The 18,329-nt window shown below is 40.5% G+C and overlaps 1 long non-coding RNA gene and 1 pseudogene across 6 annotated transcripts; one reads left to right on the top strand and one right to left on the bottom strand.

Moving 5' to 3' along the window:
* LOC104741617 lies at positions 1 to 4,012 on the top strand. 6 transcript variants are annotated; one of them, XR_760342.2, is made up of 7 exons: positions 1 to 262; positions 431 to 1,156; positions 1,257 to 1,305; positions 1,389 to 1,573; positions 1,653 to 1,708; positions 1,948 to 2,041; positions 3,545 to 4,012. It is a non-coding gene; the product is annotated as an uncharacterized LOC104741617 (long non-coding RNA). The 6 variants fall into 6 exon arrangements; XR_760345.2 differs by having other exon boundaries at positions 2 to 262; positions 431 to 600; positions 780 to 1,156; positions 1,948 to 4,012; XR_760343.2 differs by having other exon boundaries at positions 2 to 262; positions 431 to 600; positions 751 to 1,156; positions 1,948 to 4,012.
* Positions 14,337 to 17,683, bottom strand: LOC109128866 (annotated as a pseudogene).

Raw genomic sequence — 18,329 nt, 5'->3', positions numbered from 1 at the left:
CAAACAATTTATTTTATTTTTCCCTTTTTTCTCTTTATTTTTCTGCATTTCTTCGCGTTATTTTCTCCAAACGAAGAGAAATTTTGGCTCACTTTTGATCTTGTTGATTAACAAATCTCGAATCAAACTACTGATCAAACAATCTTCAGTCAGAGGTATTGATTAAGCAATCAAAACAACAAATCAGAAATTCTGACCAATCGACGAGAGATTTGAGAGTCTTCTCCACCAAAGTCGATGGTTAACCAATCTCCATCTGATGGTAATTTCATGTTTCAATTTGTATCAATTATTGTTTAGTCTTGTGAATAAATCGTCTCTTGTGTGTATATATATATATATCAAAGATTTGGTCAATTTAAGGTTTTTTATCGGTTTGGGAGGAGAATATTGTGTGTTTGATCTATCGATCTTTAACTTGAGGAATTAGGTATATCGAAGAACTGACGGAAAGGGATGAGAAGAAGGTGGAGTAGAGATTGGTTGATGATAACGGAGATAATTGGTTAGCAGAGGAAACATGATTGTGTTGACCACAAAGAGGGCACTGGTTTGTTGGTGCTCATGAATGAGTTTCGCTGGTGGGATCGTGTCTCTGAGGTATAACTATTATTGATTTTTGAGCTGGTTTATGTTGGGATCATTTCCGATTGTTTTGTTTGGTCTCTTGTTTAAATTATGTTATCTGGATTTGAGTATGCTAATACTTGTCTCTCTTAATCTTGTTTCTATATTTTCTATTACTGGGAGCTATTCCATTCCCATCTGATGTTTCACAGCTGAAAGAGTTTGGTGTATGTGGATCCATTTGAAGGACGTGATAGAGCCATTGATGAGGTTTCAAACCCTCGAAAGTATACTGATAACGACATAGCAGGATCACGAAGTTCATATTCAAGAGACTCTGTTGTTAACTCTAGGGGTATAGAAGACAGGCGTTTTGTTGCCAAAGACTTATATAGATTCCAGGGACGTGATAAAGCTTATGATGAGGTTTATAATCCTCAAAAGTTCAGTAATAACGAGAGATGAGGATCATATTCAAAAGGCTCTTCTGGTAACTCTCGGGGTTGGGATGATAGGCGTTCGGTTGTATATGCAAGAGATAAGGACGATTGGTTTACCATTCTTCTTTACCATGATGCAGGCTCTTCTGGTAACCAATTTTCTTACTGTTATTGGTTTACCGTTCTTGTTTACCATGATGCATGCTCTGGCTTTTGCACCAGTTATTGATGGAAAGAGTTGTATTGTAGCTGACCAAAGTGGATCAGGCAAGACTCTATCAACACCCTATGATTTGAGGTTAGCTACTTGAACATTGGTGAACCTCATCAACTTTTTATTTGATTTAAGAACAACACTTATGCATTTGGTCATCATCTCAGGTTGGGTCCCCAGTTCAAGCAAGGGCGGAGAGTATCCTGAAATCATGACTCCTGCACACTTATCCTCACTTTTTATTTGAGTTCAACATACTTTTTTTTTATAACCGATTTTTTCTTGCCTCAGGATAAAAAGCAAGTCTCAAGATATTTATCAAGTTACTCCTCCTATCAAATCAACCACAGAGGTTAACACTTTTACTGTTTTTTTAGCTTCACCTGATGTGATATGTTGGTGGCTAACATATGGTGGAATTTGTTTTGCAGGTTTTTCAATGACTCATTTGGAAGACCTCGATTTACAAGAACACCACACAGCCTCCGTATCTTTCTAATCCTGCCTTTTAGCTCAAATTCTTTCTAATGTGTACTTGTTTAGATTTATTTGCAACAATTTACTAGTTTGAAATGATTAGGAGGAAAATGATTACTAGTGTGCTCGCTAATCCTGATGATATTGATCCTGATGATTTTGATTTTGTTTATATTCATCCCACACTTTGGTTTGGTCTTTCACATTCTCGATGCAGGTCTTTCAATTTAATTTTCCGTTTCATTGCAGGGGCGATGCAGGTCTTTCACATTCTCGATGCAAGTCTTTCAATTTCGTTTTCTTCGCTTAACACTGGCTGTAAAACCAAGTGCTCCCAAAGTAGGTAAGTATATTGATTTTTTTTCTAGATTAGGTAAGCCTTGAGTGTTGAATTGATTGTGTTTAAGTTTGTTGGTTGTGATAAATGCTTCTTAGATGATGCTTAGGTGTTTACATCATACTTAATGTTCGATAGGATGTGGTTATGGTCTTTGTGTGTTTTAGTTTAGGTAAACTCTTTATTTTGACATTGATTGCTAACACCAACACAAACCAAAATGTTTTAACACTAACATACATCAAACATCATAAATACAAGTCTCCCTCTTCATTCCCAAATACACACCTACATAAATAAAAGCCTTCCTCTCCATTATCCTTTAGCAATCTCTTTCCTTTTCTTTTTAACAACCACACAGAAAAAAAGATATGGATTCACCCGATTCCATGAATCCTTATAACTCTTGCTTCATGGACCTCTTACATAGTCAACAAGAAACCCAAAATGTAGACGCCAATCCTTACGACAGTTCATCACAAGTCCCTGTTTTTAGTACCCATTGTCCCCATGATGCTCCAAGTGAAGATGGATCCACACAAATAGGCCGTAGAACAAGAAAGACATGTTCACCAGCAGATGATGTTCTGCTCATCAGTACATGGGCTAAACACGAGCAAGGATCCAACCACTTCAAATAAGCAAAAAGGTGGAACATTTTGGTCTCAGATTGCAAAATATTTTGCAGCAAGTCCAAAGGATGCAGGTCGGCCACATAGAGAGGCCATGCATTGTAAGCAGAGGTGGGGGAAGATCAATGATATAGTGTGAAAGTTTGTTGGTTGCTATGAGGCAGTAGAAAAGCAGAGATCAAGTGGGATGAATGAAGATGATGTTATGAAGATAGCACTCCAAATATACTTCAATGATCATAAGGTGAAGTTCACCTTGGAGCATGCATGGCGAGAGCTTAGGCATGACCATAAATGGTGTTCATCTTCATCTACTAGAGGGACTACAACAACAAAAAGAAGAAAGTGCGGAGATGGCTCTGCTCAGTCTTCAAGCTCCCAACCACATGAAGAGGATGAATCAATAACTCGGCCACCTGGTATTAAAGCTTCAAAGGGAAAATCGAAAAGGACTGTGAACAATACATTAACTGCCGAGGAGCAAGCGAAGGATTTGCTATAAGAGAGAAGGAGTATGCATTGAAGGAAAAGCATAGCAAGCATATCATGCTTGAGAGTCTACTTGCAAAAGCAGAGCCACTTAGTGAAGCAGATATGACTTGAAAGGAGAAGCTCATTTCTGAAATGTTTTCAAAATAAAATTTGTAACAGTTTATGTAATCGGTTGAACGTTTTTTTGTTTATATGAGTGAAAGTATTCACTTCTATGTAATCGGTTGAATGATTTTTGTTTGGTTGAGTGAAAGTTATCAGTTTATGTAATCGGTTGAATGTTATGTGTTCATGATATCAGTTTATGTAATCGGTTGAATGTTATGTGTTCACGATATCAGTTTATGTAATCGGTTGAATGTTATGTGTTCTGAAATGTTATCAGCCTACTCTGAGTCAAGCATATCATGGATGAGCAAAAAGACATCGTTCCAGATGTGTACTTGTTTCGAGATATGCTTCGGACATGTCAAGAAGTCTGGTCTTCAGGATAACTCCAGCATTTATACTACAACCAACATCACTTTCACTTAGAGGCAAAAAAGATTTGTCTTGATTCGAAAGATCATGATCACTGAGATTTGTAAAGAAATAAACTTTGCTCTGTTCTTCCTTCAGTGTTTTGTTCTGTGGACCGGCCCGGAGAGTGATCTGTGAGATGTGTGGAAGATATAGAGATGTGTTCAAAGAGTGTTTGCTCTGTTTTTTGTTTACCACACAATTTTATCAACTACAGTTCTCTATTTTTTTTTTGTAACCTTGACTACAAATTTTTACCAAGTACAGCTCTCTATTTTTGTTTTTTTGTAACTTTTACCACAAATTTTTACCAAGTACAGCTCTCTATTTTGTTTTTTTGTTTGTATGACCACAAATTTTAAGCAAGTACACTACTCTTTATTAGTTTTTTTGTAAACTCACCATATGTTTTTAGACCATATTTCTATAGCACACATTTGTAAATGTATGTACACCACAAAATATTCTATATAAGTCACACATTTTTATACATTATTTTTCACAATCAATTTCCAATATTCTCACAAATTAAACATTCTACTTATATCTCAAAAATGGCTTCTTCTTCTAGAAATAATTTTGATGATATGCTAGATGATTGTTTTGATCAACTTAGGGATCAAATCAACAATCAGATTACCGATCAAGTTACCAATCAATCTTTCAAAATCTTATTGTTCAGCCTAGTACTCGTCAAAAAGCGCCAAAGAAAAAGAGAGCATTCATTGATCGATGGCGTGACGAAGGACACGCTCTATTGTGGAACGATTATTTTAGTGAAGATGCAACATACCCTCTGCAACTTTTTCGTCATCGATTTAGAATGAACAAGCCGTTGTTCATGCGTATTAATGATCGACTCTCCAATGAAATTCGATTCTTTCAACAAAGAAGAGATGCTACCGGAATATTCGGTCTCTCTGCACTACAGAAGTGTACAACAACAATTCGTATGATGGCATATGGTTGTGCAGCTGATGCAGTTGATGAATACCTCCGACTTGCTGATAGCACTGCGATTCAATGCTTTGAAAATTTTGTTGAGGGAGTCATAAATTCATTTGGAGATGAGTATCTAAGGAGACCCACACCAGATGATCTTTAACGTTTACTCGATATTGGCGAGCTACGAGGATTTCTCGGGATAATAGGAAGCATTGATTGTATGCATTGAGAGTTGAAGAATTTCCCAACTGCATGGAAAGGTCAATACACACGTGGATCCGGAAAGCCAACCATTGTTTTAGAGGCTGTAGCGTCATAAGATCTGTGGATATGGCACACGTTTTTTGGACCTCCAGGTACATTAAACGATATCAATGTTCTTGATCGCTCTCCAGTTTTTGATGATATATTACAAGGTCATGCTCCAAAAGTGAATTACATTGTCAACGGCCGGGAGTATAATTTGGCTTACTATCTTACTGATGGTATTTATCCGAAATGGATTACTTTTATTCAATCTATTCAGATTCCACAATGTCCAAAGGCATCCTTGTTTGCTATGCTACATGTCAAGAAGCTGGCCGTAAAGACGTCGAGCATGCTTTTGGAGTCTTGCAACCTCGCTTCGCCATAGTAAAAAACTCAGCTCTTATCCATGATAAGGAAACAATTGGAAAGATATTAGAGCGTGTATCATACTTCACAATATGATAGTAGAAGACGAACGAGATGAGTACACGCCGTATGATCCAACAGAATTCGCACAAGTGGAAGCAAACGGAACTTCACAAGTGGACTCCACAAATTCAACTGATATACCTTCAAATGTCACCAATATGATGATCATGCTGAGCAAGCGTAAGGAACTTCTTAATCAACAAAACATCAACAATTGAAGGATGATTTGGTTGAGAATGTTTGGCAAAAGTTTGGCATAAATCAAGATTACAACTAATCTTTTTCCCCATTTGTGATTTCTACTTTTATTTTAATATTAATTTATGTTTTGTATGTTTAAAAGTTTATGAAATGCAGTAATTTCCATTTTAATAAAAATTTAATTGTTTTAATATTTAAACTAATTGTTCTACTTAAATTAATTATATTTTAAAAATAATTTTTTTTCAAAAATAAGAAACCTAACAAGAATCTACCGTTGGAGGAGTATAATTTTATTTAACAACAAAAACTTCTTATTTTGTAAAAGTATACTTTTTAATCAAAAAAAATATAAGAGCTTCAAAATAAGAGTCTCCCAATGGAAATGTTCTTAGAGCATGTTTATCAGTCGAAAATAGAGTATAAATAATATTTTAATATAATAATATAATTTTATTCAAATTTTATTTTTTTTCTAAATATCAACCAATTAAGTTATAACATTTAGCAAGAAGAAAATCTGAGGATGTCTATAAAAGTCTTCGCAGAAACCTTGTATATTTCTCTTTCATCACTTTTTATGACTTTTCTGTTTTTTATTATTTTGACACCCACCACAAAATAACCGATAAACATGCTCTTATGACAGTACATCTAATTCACATTATACATATAGTTCACATTACGAGGTAGCATCTCTAAAATGTGTAATAAAAGATCTTTCGACAGTCGTTCAAATGTTAAGATAGAAAAATTCCCTAGCGCGTTCAACTTAACCATTATTTAGTAATATCTCTAAATTTTGTAAGTTGGGTCATCTAAGCAGCTTAGACTAAGCTAAATCATACACACTATTTAATCCCAAGAAAAGAGAGTATTACTTTTCCTCAAATTTTCTACAATATTGAAGAAGACGTTTGAATTGAACTTTTCGATATGAAGAAACTTTTATGACGCCTAGTGACTTACGAGATTTAATAGTTAGTTTACAAAAACTATTAACACATGATTACATAAATCTATAATATTTTCAAAATAATATAGTGTGAGAAATACATCAGTATGAAGAAACAATTTATTTTAGTTAGTAGAGATTAATATAATATAATTCACCAACATCTTTTCAACACGCCGTTTGAAACGACCTAACCACAACCACAATCATACAGTAAAAATAACCAATATCAATATCCAATAATATTCCAATAATACTTATCCAATAATCAAATCATAACCATTCCAATATCAAAACAACAGAAACCAAAGAACCAGCAACATAGCAAGTTCTAAAGACCCAACTCTAGCAACCTAACAATGCCAAACAACATCCAATCGAGTCCCTAGAACATCCTCCTCTTCATTGCCTTGATTCCCTGATCACACTTTGCCTTTACCTGCACCGCAAACACAAATTGTAATGCATGAGTATTTTATAAACACTCAGTAAGGAAATCCTCCCATCTCTAACCATCAATAATCAATCAACAATCAACAATAACAAACCAGGACTCAGCATCGACCGACACCAACATGCATCGACCGACACCAGATGGAGGTTGCGTCGACCGACGCAAGATCAGCATCGACCAATGCAAGGTTAACTTGCATCGACTGATGCATGCTCGACATAGCACGAAAACCATAGATTTTAAGCGCTGTCCTCGCATTTGCATCGACCGATGCATTGCCGAGCATCGTCTTCCCCCAAAGCTTCTCGCCGTATCTTCATTCCTACAACCACAAAATTCGACCCAGGCCACAAGAAAGCTTCCTAACGTCCCAAATAACCATCTAACAAGCCTAACAACACAAAACAAGCAAATCAGAGAGATCTCTAGCTTAGATAAGTCATGATCCTGCACTTACCTTTGCCACAGAAGACTCTGAACCACAAACAAGCAAGAACACGCTCCTAGGAAGCTCCTACAACGATCTCAGCTACAGATCTCTACAGAAACGCCTCCAAACTCCCAAAAACTCACCAAGAACACTTAGAACTCTTTTCCTCTCTTCTTTTCTCTCTGAAAATAGCTAAACTTGTCGAATGAGACAAAAACACGACTTAGGGTTTTCCCTAACCCCAAACGCAGCGTTTAACTTAAACTGTCCGCAAAAAGCAGGATTCCGGTTCGCGGATGTTACAATTCTCCCCCACCAACATAGATTCGTCCTCGAATCTCGACCAACCATCAGTCAAGGCCTCCTGTACAACCGTCTCCACGGTCCACATTCCTCTGACCGTTCTACGAAAGGTCACCTCTAGGCGATAGACTCACGCTGCAAGCATTATTTGCTCTCGACTTTTGGACTTTCCTTTACCCATAGACCTAAACCTTTGGTTTTTATTGGCTCCTCATCAGACCGAAGTTTGCATGCCATGATATTGGCTCCTCATCGGGCCAAAACCCGCATGCCATAATATATAAGGAAGTCCAATACTTGTCTCTCGGGTTGCCACCCTACAACGCGCCCCCGGATCGTCATCCGAAGTCGATATACCAGCCATACTCCCAATCCACAAAGTCTTAGAATATGACGGTACTAGGAGAACTAAGTTCCTCAAGAGTCGCGAGCAAACAATTCTGAACACGTCTGAGTCCTATCCCTATCCAGGTGTCCTTCCCGTGGTTCGCGTAAGATAACACAATGTCCTACCAACCACATATCCCCTCACTGGAATACTTCATGACCACACAAGGATCATACACATGCCGCAAGGGCCGCCACAAAGGCCAAACAAATGTCCTAAACAGGACCGCCACCAAGGCCAAACAAATGTCCTAACAGGACCGTCACAAAGGCTAAACAAATGTCCTAAACAGGACCGCCACAAAGGCCAAACAAATGTCCTAAACAGGACCGCCACCAAGGCCACTCGTCCCGAAGGACCGTCACAAAGACCATCTGTTCCGAAGGACCGTCACAAAGGCCATCTGTCCCGAAGGACTGTCACAAAGACCATCTGTCCCGAAGGACCATCACAAAGACCACCTGTCCCGAAGGACCGCCAAAACAGGCACTCTGGCTAAACAGACCGCCACAAAGGCCACACAATTGGCTAAACAGCCCGCCACAAAGGCCACACATTTGGCTAAACAGCCCGCCACAAAGGCCACACAATTGGCTAAACAGCCCACTACAAAGGCCACACAATTGGCTAAATAGCGCGCCACAAATGCCACACAATGTCTCAAAAGTCCGCCACGAAGGCCACACTAGCCACTCCAAGGCTCACAACCACTAAAAATGGACAAATTCTAACACACATAAAACTTTCCATTTTTAGCACTTCCCACTTCTGGAAACTTTCCATGTATAGAAACTTCTGTTCCAGGAAACCTTCCCTCAAACACCGCCTCACGGAAATTTCGTATACCGAGCACCACCTCATCTTGTTACTTAGTCGCACAACCAACCACCCCTAAGTGACCAAGTAAAACAAGAGAGATGGGCTGAAATACTCCTTTCCCGCTCCAGCCACGGACTACAACTGGGACCAGGCTAGACAAGTTCAAGTTGCGGCTTGCTTCTCTTACCACTTCTTAAACCTTGCCTTCATCCTTGCCTCAGGCTCCCAAGTCTGCTCCTCAACACCATCACAGTCCCAAAGGACTCTCATCAAAAGAATTTTTTTCTTCCGAAATTCCTTGATCCTCCTCCCGAGAACCCTCACTGGTCTCGCCTCCAAAGTCATGTTAGGCTGAAGATCCTCAGGAATCTTAACCAACAACTGATCATCCTCACGGAGACACTTCCAACATAGACACATGAAAAACCTTATGGAATGCTCGCATAACATCAGGTAACTCCATTCTATATGCCACTGGTCCAACTCGCTCAATCACTCTGAACGGACCCATATACCTTGGACTCCACTTAGTCTTAGTCAATGACCTGTTCGGACCCCGCAACATTGCAATCTTGTAGTACACTCTATCTCCCATCTGAAACTCAAGATCTCTCCTCCTCCTATCGGCATAACTCCTCTGCCGATCCTGAGCTTCCTGAAAAAAATATGCTCGTACATGCTCCTCTCTCCCCACCTGAGTCCAGCATAACGGTGTACGACACGGCCTCCCATACAAAGCCTCATAAGGTGCCATCCCGATACTCGCTCGGTAATTGTTGTTGTAAGCAAACTCTACCAAGCTCAAGTGATCTGCCCAATGGCCACCCCAATCCAACACACACATCCCAAATCCTCCAACGTCTGGATCGTCCTGTCTGACTGTCCATCTGTCTCGGGATGATAAGTTGTACTCATATGCACCTTAGTGCCCACCGAAGTGAACTTGGAATCCGTATCAGACACAATGCTTGCTGGCACCCATGCAACCTAACTATCTCCTTCACATACTTCTTAGCCAAGACCGCTGCTCCATCAGTCTTCTTAATGGCCAGAAAATGTGCCGACTTAGTCAACCGGTCCACAATGACCCAAATCGCATCAAACGTCCTGGACACTGCCAGACCTACCACGAAGCCCAGAGTAATCATATCCCACTTCCACTCCGGAATGGGAAGACTCTTCAGCAAACCACTGGGTACCTGATGCTCAGCCTTCACCAGCTGACACACATCGCACCTCGCAATCCAACTAGCCACGTCCTTCTTCATCCCGACCCAGTGATATTACTTCTTGAGATCACGGTACATCTTAGTCGCTCCTGGATTAATAGAGAACATGCTCGCATGAGCCTCCCTCAGGATCTCCTGCCTCAACTCCTCATCCTTAAGCACACAAATCCGCCCATGCACCAAAATAATACATTAGCCGAAACATGATACTCATAATCAACATCCTTTGAGGCACTCACCAGCCCCAAATCCTTCTCCTGAGCCAACCGCACTCTGCTCAACAGATCTGCTTTATCATCTGCCACCAAACCCAACGGTTCCTGTGAAACAGCACACAGACTCAACGCACTGATCTCTCCTACCAAAGACTCCATATTCTGCTCCTAAGCCGAAGCCGCCCGCTTCTGCCTCAAAGCATCAGCAACCAAGTTAGTCTTACCAGGGTGATAGGCTATCTCCAAATCATAATCCGCCACCAGCTCCATCTACCGCCTCTGCCTCAAATTCAGCTCGGGCTGAGTGAATATATACTTCAGGCTCTTATGATCTGTAAACACCTTTCCACCATAAAGATAAGATCTCCAAATCTTCAGGGCAAAAACTACAACATCCATCTCCAAGTCATGAGTACGATAGTTGTCCTCATGCTTCCGCAACTGCTGAGAAGCATAGGCAATCACCCTCCCATGCTGCATCAACACACACCCCTAACCAACTCTGGATGCATCTGTATAAACCACATAGGGTTCTCCCTGCTCAGGCAAAGCCAACACTGGAGCAGTAGTCAACATCTCCTTCAGGCTTGCAAAGCCTTCCTCACACTCCTGTGACCAAACAAAAGGAACATCCTTACCTGTCAACTTAGTCATAGGACGTGCTCTGCTCGCAAACCCCTACACAAACCTCCTGTAGTAACCTGCCAACCCAAGAAAACTCCTGATCTCCATGGCATTCTGCGGTCTAGGCCAATCCTTGATAGCCTAAATCTTCTTTGGATCTACAGAAACCCCATCTGCAGACACAATATGACCCAGAAATCCAATCTCACACTGCCAAAAACTGCACTTGCTCAACTTAGCAAACAACTTCTGCTCACGCAGCTTCTCCAGAACTGCTCTCAAATGCATTGCATGTTCCTAAGGACTCTTAGCATATACTAGGATATCGTCGATGAAAATGACGACAGACACGTCCAGAAACTCCTGAAACACTCTGTTCATCAATCTCATAAACGCAGCTGGTATGTTAGTCAACCCAAACGGCATCACCACAAACTCAAAATGCCCATACCTCATCCTGAAAGCAGTCTTCCTCACATCTGCCTCATCTATCGGTATCTGATGATAACCCGACGCCAGATCGATCTTGGAGAACCAAGTAGCACCTCTCAACTGATCCAACAACTCATCGATCCTCGAAAGAGGGTACTTGTTCTTCACAGTGACCCGGTTGAGACCCCTGTAATCAATACACAAGCGGAAACTCCCATCCTTCTTTTTAACAAATAACACCAGCGCTCCCACGGTGATACTCTAAGACGGATGAATCCCTTGCTCAACAAATCTTCTAGCTGCTTCTTCAGCTCTGCCATCTCTGCTGGAGCCATCCTTTTAGGAGCCTTGGATAACGGTGTCGTCCCTGGTTCCAGTTCAATCGTAAAAGGATCAGACCGAGATGGTGGTAATCCCTGCAATGACTGGAACACATCCTCAAACTCCTCCACAACCTGGATCCCGCTAACTGTGCACTTCCCCAGTGACTCTGGCATAGACCCTCCCACCAAATCAAACATAACATGGGACTTAAACCCTCCCACCAACAAGGTCCCTACACAAAACTCATGTGTTGAGAACCTAACACTTTATCACTGGACAACATAAAATCTGAACTTACTAAGAATTCACAAAGACAAAGTACCAGAAATTATACTTGTGATCGCCCCAGCACTGGTTCCACCAGTCTCTGCAGTCATGTAAACCCGTGGCGCCTGCTCAATCCGTGCCACTTGCTGCCCTCCCGGCTGCATCTGCTGCAACGCTGGCACTGCAACCGGCTGAAACTTAGGACACAAGGGCCTGATGTGTCCTAGCTCCCTGCAATGGTAGCATACACGAACTGCTGCCGCTAGAGCACTCCTCTTGGGACAGCTAGCAATCTTGTGATCCTTGCCCCCACACCCGAAACCACTCGGACCACCCGGCCTCTGCGTAGCCTCCCATCTCCTCTTGGTTCCCTATGCAGGCTTGCTACCCTTGCTAGAACCTCCCTGATGTTGAGCCTTACCATGCTGAACTGTTGGGCTAGCCGCCATTGAGTGTGCCCGGATATCCTCTTCAATCCCTGCTGCAGTCTCAACCAGCTCTGCACGCGTAGCATAACTCCGCCCTCTACAGTGAATCCTCAAGTCATCACGTAGGGCCCTCAAAAACCTCCTGATCTGAGTCTCCTCAGACTCCATATCCCGACCCCCATACCTCAGGAGTCGGCTGAACTCCAAGTCAAGCTCCCGCACTGACCGAGTCCCCTGAGCTAGCTGAAGGAACTGCACCTCCAACCTATCTAGTGCCTCTCTAGGGAAATACTTGCGGTTGAACTTCAAGACGAAGTCAGCCCAAGACATCTCCCTCCGCACTCTCCTGGCAGCCACAGAACTCGACCACAACTGAGCATCACCAGTCAAATGGTGGACCCCAATGTCCACCCAAAACTCCTCTGTACATCTCAGAGTATGGAAGTTACGTTCCACACTCGTCCTCCACGCATCCGCATCGGTAGTATTAGTACCTCCCAAAAACCGCTCGGTACCATTACGGCCCATCTCTGTCAGCATGCTGACATAACGAGAATGAACCCCCACATCCGCAGCCACTGGCTGCCGCTTCTCCGCCACCACTGGTAGAACTACCAGAGCCTGAGCCGGTGCTACTGGCGTTAAGCGCGCTATCAATTGTGCCAGCAAACCCGCAAGGTCGACACCCGGGACTCTACCCACTGGGACTCCCACACATGGGGCACTAACATCACCGTCTACTGGAGCATCAACACCGCCCCCTCCGGCCACACTCATGGAATCCCCCTGGATACCCTGCGACTCGCCGACACCCTCTGCTGTCACACTCTGGTCCGCAGTCTTACTAACCGTTGGGACTCTGCCCCTACCACGTCCGCGTCTATGACCACGTCCGCATCCACGACTACGACCAGCAACCGCATCCTCTCTAACCATCTGCAATACCATGAACAGAAGGCTAAGCACACAATTAACATAACACAAAAACAACAACTCACCGTGGAATCACTTTGTAGGCTCGAAGAAGATGTTCTAGGACTCCATGCCACACACAATTGACTAACTCACATAATCAATCAAGACATGCAATCCCAAACATCACAACAGAAACCTAGTGAACCCAAACCTAGAACCGTAAGGGTTATGATACCAAACTGAAACGACTTGACCCGTTTTTTTAAAAAAATAAGAAAATAATAAATAATAAATAATAATAATAATAATAATAATAATAATAATAATAATAATATTAAATTACAACTAGTGGTCCCATATCTACTAGCCACCTAACCACAACCACAATCATACAACGGAAATAACCAATATCAATAACCAATAATATTCCAATAATACTTATCCAATATTCTAATCATAACCATTCCAATATCAAAACAACAAGAACCAAGGAACCAACAACCTAGCAAGTTCTAAAGACCCAACTCTAGCAACTTAACAATGTCAAACAACATCCAATAAAGTCCTTAAAACATCCTCCTCTTCATTGCCTTGATTCCACGATCACACTTTGCGTTTACCTGCACTACAAACACAAATTGTAATGCATGAGTATTTTATAAACACTCAATAAGGCAATCCTCTCATCTAATGGGCTATACACATAAGCAATAGAGACATCTAACCATCAATAATCAATCAGCAATCAACAATAACAAACCAGGACTCAGCATCGACCGACACCAACATGCATCGACCGACACCAGATGGAGGTTGCGTTGACCGACGCAAGATCTGCATCGACCAATGCTCCCATTGCATCGACTGACGCATGCTCGACATAACACGAAAACCCTAGATTTTACACGTCGTCCTCGCATTTGCATCGACCAACGCACAAAGTGCATCGACCGATGCAATACCGAGCATCGTCTTCCCCCGAAACTTCTCGCCGGATCTTCGTTCCGACAACCACAAAACTCGATCCCAAGCCACAAGAAAGCTTCCTAACATCCCCAAATAACCATCTAACAAGCCTAACAACACAAAACAAGCAAATCAGAGAGATTTCTAGCTTAGATAAGTCATGGTCCTGCACTTACCTTCGCCACAGAAGATTCTAAACCACAAACAAGCAGGAAGACGCTCCTAGGAAGCTCCTACAACGATCTCAGCTACAGATCTCTACAGAAACGCCTCCAAACTCCCAAAAACTCACCAAGAACACTTAGAACTCTTTTCCTCTCTTCTTCCTCTCTGAAAACGGCTAAACTCGTCGAATGAGACAAAAACATGACTTAAGGATTTTCCCTAACCCAAAACGCAACGTTTAACTTAAACTCGTCCGCAGAAAAACAACTTTGCATCGATCGATGCAATTCCTAAACCGAGATTCCGGTTCTCGGATGTAACATGATTAAAAAGATTAAAGTTTTATGCAAAAAAGATAATATATTTGACGTTTGGGCTTTAAGTGTTTCATCATCGGCTAAATAGTTTTAAATCAAGTATTAGATGTTGTTATCAATATAAATTTAAAAAGAGTGAAAAAATAGAAGTTATTATTTTTTATGTTTTAGCTAAATTTCTTATAAATTAAATGGAGTGAGTATATGTTATTTTATCATAAAACTGATGATGAGCCAACAATCAATTTCATGCATTCATATATTACGAATAAATCATATATTTCGTAAAATACATATTGCAAATAAGGGACTTGTACTCCAATATCTTAAGGCCAACAAGCTGCATTTATCGCTTGTGTTCATGATTAATTTTAGAAAATTTAAAGTTGATTGGTCTTTAAAGACTCATGAAATGTCACTAAACACATAGATAATCATAAAACGATATATCTTTGTCAGTAAAGATAATTCTCGAATAAGAATTAATAATCAGGAAACCAAGGTGCATTTATAGCTTGTATTCTTGATCCATCTTATAAATTTCAAGTCGATTGATCTTGACGTGGTTAACGGTTCGTAAAACGTCACAAGATAAATAACAAGGCATATCGATGAACATGAACCAATCTATCTTTTTCAAAAAAGATGATTCTCGAATTAGAAAGAAGAAACAGCAAAACAAGCTTCATTTATAGCTTGTGTTCTTGGTTGTGTTTATGTTCCCTTTCTAGCAGCACATGAGTAGTTCATTCTCCATCCTTTATTCACCATATCATTTTCATCATTCATATTCAAAGCTCCATTTTCCTTGATCTTATCTCCATTACACAAATGAAAAATATATAAAAATATTGGAAGAGTAACTAGGATGAGTTAAAGGAAATGAGAATATCAAATTTGTTTGCATAAAATCTATTTTGTAGATACTATTGGGTGGGGCACACATCTGAAATATTATTTGAAAACAAAACAAAATATATATATTGAAGATATTTGAATGGTATGAAAAAAGTGGTTTGAGGATGATAGATTTTTAATTTTACCAAAGAAAATGGATAGAATTTTAAACAATATTTTCTGTAATGCCATAGCAAACTTTCCTTTTTTAGCTCAAACACATGCATTGTTGTAATTGGGAATGGGATGGTGAAACATGTGACAGCCATAGTTTATTTAGGTGGTACTTCATTTTAAACAAATGAAGTGAGTTGTGTACGTAAATTATGTTTACAGAAGAACTATTCCATTGATCATAATAAACTAATTAATACAGTCAAAAGGGAACATAGATGACCGAAATTTAGATCTTAGCAAGTCGAGAGATACAGTAGTAAAATCGAAGCAATCAAAGCCATCCAATCCTAGAACTAGCTAGAAGATGGAGGAAACCAGTAAGGGTCCACAATATTATTCAGTGCACCTCTGGGAGCTCGAAAAGCAGAGACATCTCTGGTGGTAAGATCGTAGATACCTATGCCAAAGCCAACAAAATAGATGGAGTTTGGCTTAAGGCCAGGAAAAGAGCTTGCGGGGACGCAAAAAGCCTCGCTCTTTGAGACAAAGATGCAGATATCTCCAATGTCATCAGTGTAACACATGAATCTTCCTTCTGTAGTCTTCTCTTCTCTAAACACCATGAACCGCTGCGTTTCATAGGTGATTTTACTCGAATAAGCCAAACAACCCTTGGCGTACCTGCATGCAAACACCAATGATCAATGGTTCAGCAATAATGTAGTACGGTAGTAGCTATAGATCAGTATTATTATACCATTTGACGAGGAAACGTTCATCTCCAGAGGGGTGACTCCACAAAGCGTTCTGTCCTACAAGAAGAAGGAAACATCTCCGAGATCTCCGAGTCATACTTAAACGACTCTGGAAAGTTTCGGAACTTCAACTCATGGAACTCAGGCTTGTCGGCTTTGTCGAAGTGAAGATCGTAGGATAACAAGTGATGGCCTCCAGGACCAGGCAAGTAGAACATCCGATCTCTCTTGGAATACGTCAGATTCGAGGTTGGAAAGTAGTCAAAAGGTGTCTGGAACTTAGTCCAACGCAAGTCACGACGGGGCCTACAGAAACTGATCTGGTCACCCAATGACTTGATGCCAACAACCCAGTCTTCATCATCATCAGGACAACAGGACATTGCCACGTTCCAGATCACATCAGTTTGGCAAGCGAGCAGAGGGTTAAGCGGAGGCAGAGTCAAGAGTTTGGGGTTTGGTTTGCAATTCCATGGGTTCAAAAAGTCGGTGAGGAGTACACAACGGTCTTGTGGGTCAGAGTGAACTCCCTATCCCTTGGAAACTCCGATCCATTTGGCTGTAACGATTTCTTCTGGAATTGCTTTGTCCGTAAGCTTGAGTAACTCTTGTTTCGCAGGGTCGTACAAATCTACTTCTCCGTTGCGGATGCCTTCCGACGGGGGTCCTGCACTGACAGTAAGAGACAGATACGGACCGGTCGTGGAAGATGAAAACGAACGAACGCTCCTCTTGTGAATCTGCCATGTTTAAGCAAACATAAATGTAAATCCTCAATTCTCTAAAGAATAGATCTATAGCTCAACCCTCCGTTAGCGTAATAGAGTAGAAAAGTAAACCATCTAAAATCTAAGAAAATACAATCGAAAGAAATTAGAAAATTGAACAAAAAAACAAGGAAGATCTTACAAGGGGAGAGAGCTTGGAGAGAAGGCGAGACATATTTGAAGATAACAACACCAAGAAAGAAAACCAAAGTTAAGTTGATGTATCTGTGGAGTCTCTACCATATATCTTCTCTTACCTTAAAAGAGATATATATGCGTGGATAGCAAGCTTTTTATTTTCTTTTCTGGTGTAATTTTCGTTTTTGGAATCTTGCCAAAGCCAAGGCAGTCGCTACTAGAACAGAGACAATAATAATGCTTTTTTTTTTCAATTTTCTAAATTTTGTTGCTTTTTCTTTGTATCTCTTTGTAACCCATTGCGTACTCGGTACTCATTACCGAGCCCCACTCTCAGTTCTTACAAAAGTTACAATAACTTTGTTGACAGAATCATCTACAAGTACATTAATAATTCTGAGCCAACCATATTTCACACATCTCTCTATCTAAAAACTTACATATGGGGACTCTAGTAAGTGTTGAGTCTAAACTTATTAGTATGTATGTTTTTATAACGATGTAATGTATAATTAGGACTCTAGGAGACTCGTTAAATGTACTATATTGACAACACGAAAAATTAAAATTCAATATAAACAGTTAAAATTTGAAGCGTTGCAGTTGAAAGAGAGTTTTAAGAAATAATCATGTGGAGTTATGGCTTTGGAGATGTGAGCTTTCTCTTTGGAAATTCTTTGATCTCTATATGTATCTAGTATATATTTTTTGTTTTTTGCTAACTAGTATCTAGTAATACTCTCTCGCTTCACAAAGCCATGTCATACACTATATCAGCTTAAGAAAGAGCAAAAATAATAAATAATTGTGTGTTTTCATATTATAAATTTATAACACATGAGGATTATTATGGAAGTATTCAACCTATCATAGAAATTATATATATGTTTTCTGTCTTGGTCAAAATGGTGTTCTCTATGCT

This window comes from Camelina sativa, chromosome 14, assembly GCF_000633955.1.
Source record: "Camelina sativa cultivar DH55 chromosome 14, Cs, whole genome shotgun sequence".
Classification (NCBI taxonomy): Eukaryota; Viridiplantae; Streptophyta; class Magnoliopsida; order Brassicales; family Brassicaceae; genus Camelina; species Camelina sativa.
This window is presented reverse-complemented; position numbering and strand designations above follow the sequence as displayed.